Consider the following 4,366-nt stretch of genomic DNA (forward strand, 5'->3'; position numbering starts at 1 on the left):
ATTATTTATGGAGGTTATGGAGTCAGTCACAGCATTTTTCGGCTACGAGTGAAACGCAGGCAGCGGTCGGAAGTTATCAGTTCCCCCCAAATTGGGTTGTTTTTTAGAGTGTGTCGAGAGGCGGGATCTTGCTGTGGTTGTGTACAATAATAGCGGTAGTTTTTCCAGTGAGGTAATGGCAGATGGAGCTCTTGACAGCAGTAGTGTTGGTAATATCATGACCTGTTGTCACCCGACAAGTAATGTCGGGAAATACAGGGTTTCATCATCACACCAGTGACAGAAGTGAAGACAGAACTCCACATGAAGTTCTGAAGACAGACATAATTGAGTTGAATATTCCAAAAATATGTTTGACATGTATTTGGAATAACTGTGAATGTTCTCAGCATCTCTCGGATAACAAAATGACAGTGAGAAATAAACGATCAGCGTTTGTTTGATTTGATTGCTTTGATTGTTGTTTTTGGAGCTCTGTCCTCTGGAGAGAGCTTAAAGCCAATCATGGCGCTGGAAAGAGAATATTGCATTTATCATAAAGATAAAACTTTCATTGTGATCATTTGCTACAGCATAAATAACAATTGAACCGTACTGTTATCTTCATTATATGAGGACAGCAGTTTGCATCATGTTCTGCCTGGAAATCATATAATATGTCAACGTTCCTTCAACAACTTCTTCAAAACTGCCAATCAAACGGTTGGGTTCAAAGAAAAGTTCACCCAAATATCTGTCTAACTTTCTTCGGTTACTTTATTTTAGGGTGTCCTTGTTACAGTGTAATTATACGTTAAACTACTGAGCAATATTGGGTTAGTTGCATGTAATTATGCATAATTTACTACATTAAGAACGTGCAACATATGTAATGAGGACACTGAGATGTTTTTCTTCTGTGGAAAACAAAAGAATTTTAGAATAATAAAGAATATTATGAACACAACCTGTTTACTGTTTTACATTTAATGAAAGTAAATGAGAACTTTGAAATGACTGAACAGATCAGCATCAAAATGGTTTGCGAACAAATCATTTTTTTTTTTAATTGAATCAACTGATTCTTTAAACAGATCCAACTCACTGAAGCGAATCATTCCTTGTCAGATTTTCAGTCAATATTCTCTTAATTTTTATTCAGTTTTTTTACACAAAGCCACACAGTGTTATTTTAGTTTTATTTATATATTGAATAAGCTTTTATTTTTTATTTTTTTTAGTTGTCATGTTAATTTTTTAGTTACATTTTTAGTTATTCATCATGTGCTTTTATCATTTTATTATTTATTTATTTATTTTTTTTAAATATTGCTATTTAGGCTTCATTTAATTTAAGCTTTAGTTTAATTTTTATTTATTTCTGGCAAAGACTCTAGAATAACACAAGACGCGTCACTCGTATTGTTTTGAATGGGAGAAAGTGCAACGCGCAATATGGCGGAATAAGTCCCGCCTTCTAAAGTAAAGTCATCGCGTCACTGCAGCGGCTGTTAGAAGCTCCGGTTCCTATAGAAACAGTCAGACGCGCGCCTCCGAAATGAGACACGAGACGAGATATCATTTGAAAGCTTACGAACTCCAGATTCAACCTATGAAAACCAATTAGAAATAGGATGTTGTGTTACCATGGAAACAGTACTTAAATTTCTTTTAGCGAGCTCCTCCCCTAGTGGGCGGTGTCAGGTTTCAAATTACAAGATTTATTTCAGCTACTTTATAGTCAAAACCTTTTCTAATCTTGACAAAACACATATCGTCGGAGAAGTCTGAGTCTTACGGTTCCATATTTGCCAAATGTTTTGTGATAAACATGATATTTGGACAGATTTGTAACAGGAGAATACATAAAAAATATTCAATAGAATGTCGGCGACACCCGGTGGCTATTTTTGGTACAGCGCCTAAATAAAATCTTCAATTTTTTGTGATATCAACTTCAAATTTGGAACACAACTTTGTTAGACATATGACTTTCATTTGATGGCAAATTTAGAGTCAAATATATTTGATAAAATTTATATAAAATGTTTAGTACAGTACATTTGATTTACAGTAAATCCCATAACGTTTTCATACTTTTAATTTTATCAAGTGCTTTCAGTTCACTTCAGCAATAATCTGCTGTATTCTTTAAAACAAGGCCAAACTTAGGTCTGTACTCCAAAGCATTCTTGAATTATAATCATTTAAGTTTGGATAGTGCATTTTCATGTTTATTTTAAAAAATGGGGGTGACACTTAAGGGGTTAAGTTTTCCAACTAATATTTATATTTTGTTTTATTTTCAGCTTATTTCAAATAACAGAAATGTGTTTTCATATTTTTAGTTATAACCCTGAAGCCACCATATGAGTTTAAATACACAACATAATCACAAAACAACATAAAATATGGAATTTAATGTACACAATATATAAATAAATATATATATATATATATTAGTGCAAAATTCATATGGACTGCTTTCATTATACTTTGTCATAATAATTCTCTTTTCATGTTCAAAGAAAAAAAATAACTACAGTAAATGATAACATCTTGACTTTATTTTTTGGTGAATAATTCCTTTAATAAAACTGGAATGCCACATGGTCCCGTCTCTTCCGACGTTCCACAGTGGATTTATAAAAATGACAGACTGAAACGTGAGATTTGACCCTGTGTCTGTTGACTCAAGAAAACCCTGAAGTTCCACTTTAAGCTCTTCATCTGTTGTCCTTCTCAAAATAACTCTTCATGCCTCATTTGCACCATCTGCTGGTAATTTACTTCAGCCATAAACAGATCATTTGCGTTTGTTAAGCTTTAGCAAATTGTTGTTTTTTTTGCTTGAAACGGCCACACGCATTCATTTTTGAAATAATGAACCATTTGAAAAGTTGTGACTATAGGCCTAAATATCTGTGTTTATTTCTTTTTCCACAGAAAATGTCACTCTCTATTAATTATTGGAATATGCCTTTCAAAAAAAAAAAATTGGGGGTTGGTTCTTTTTCTTGTGAAAGAAATTAATATTTAAATTCAGAAAGGATGCATTAAATTGAGCAAAATTGTCAGTGTGCGGTCCGCTCCAGATGGTGAGGTCAGTTCTCGTTCCAGGTTAATTCAAATTAGCTTCACTTCCTCCCTACAGTTGTGACCGCTTGCTCTGGGCGTTACATGAACGCTCCACAGTTTCCCCACAATAAAAAACGGCATCCATACTATAAGATCTCAGGCCCCCGAAAACCATCCCAGTGTGGAAATGAAAGTGAACGTTTATTGGGAGGAATAGGCATTTTATGATCCGCCATTGACAGAAACAGGAGAATGATTTATTCCTCTGGCCCGCCGGCATCTCCTGTGGGGAAACGTTACAGAAAATCGAGGTTATAGAGGATGTAAAACAAACCCATCTAGTATCATCATCTAAACCCTATAAAAGCACACAAACACGACGCCTCGGTACCGTTAAACTCTTCTTGTGCGGTTCCTCACGTTCCAGTCCGTTCACATGGAACAGCTGGATGGAGAACAACAGATCAGGGTCTCAAGATGTGTTTTTAAAAGTTGGATTTCATTTAACTTTAAAACACAACACACACACAAAAAATGTGTGTGAAAGACATCCGTCTAATGCGTTTGAGCAAGTTTGACAAGAGCCAAATTGTGATGGCTAGACGACTGGGTCAGAGCATCTCCAAAACTGCAGCTCTTGTGGGGTGTTCCCGGTCTGCAGTGGTCAGTATCTATCAAAAGTGCTCCAAGGAAGGAACAGTGGTGAACCGGAGACAGGGTCATGGCGGCCGAGACTCAGCGAAGGCTGACCCGTGTAGTCCGATCCAACAGACGAGCTACTGTAGCTCAAATTGCTCAAGAAGTTAATGCTGGTTCTGATAGAAAGGTGTCAGAATACACAGTGCATCGCAGTTTATTTCCTGTGAGCTTCTCATATTCAACAGCTGTAATTCAACATATTTAGATTATTAAGTTTAATAAATAATAAGTCGTACAATTTTTGAAGTAACCCTTCCAGCTCTGCATACCATAAATCTTTGAAGAATTGAGTTTTAATGACACACTGAGTGAAAAATTTCACTCCCATGACCCGTGATGGTCAGTGACCTCAGCAGTTGTTCAGACAGGATGGACTGTTTCTGCCCATATTTCAGGGTGAGACCCGTTCTGTGAAAATAACCTGTACTCCCGCAGGTCCTTCAATGGATTCTGCAGATGTTCCTCCTCGGGAAGATGAGAAGAATTGAGCGTGTTATGAAGCTCAGAGAGATATTATAGATAGCTGTCTAATAATAACACACTAATCTATCTATCTAGACTTCAACATGTAACATTTATTTGAAAAAAATAATAAAACATGTATTTATAA

Source organism: Ctenopharyngodon idella, chromosome 12, assembly GCF_019924925.1.
Source record: "Ctenopharyngodon idella isolate HZGC_01 chromosome 12, HZGC01, whole genome shotgun sequence".
Classification (NCBI taxonomy): Eukaryota; Metazoa; Chordata; class Actinopteri; order Cypriniformes; family Xenocyprididae; genus Ctenopharyngodon; species Ctenopharyngodon idella.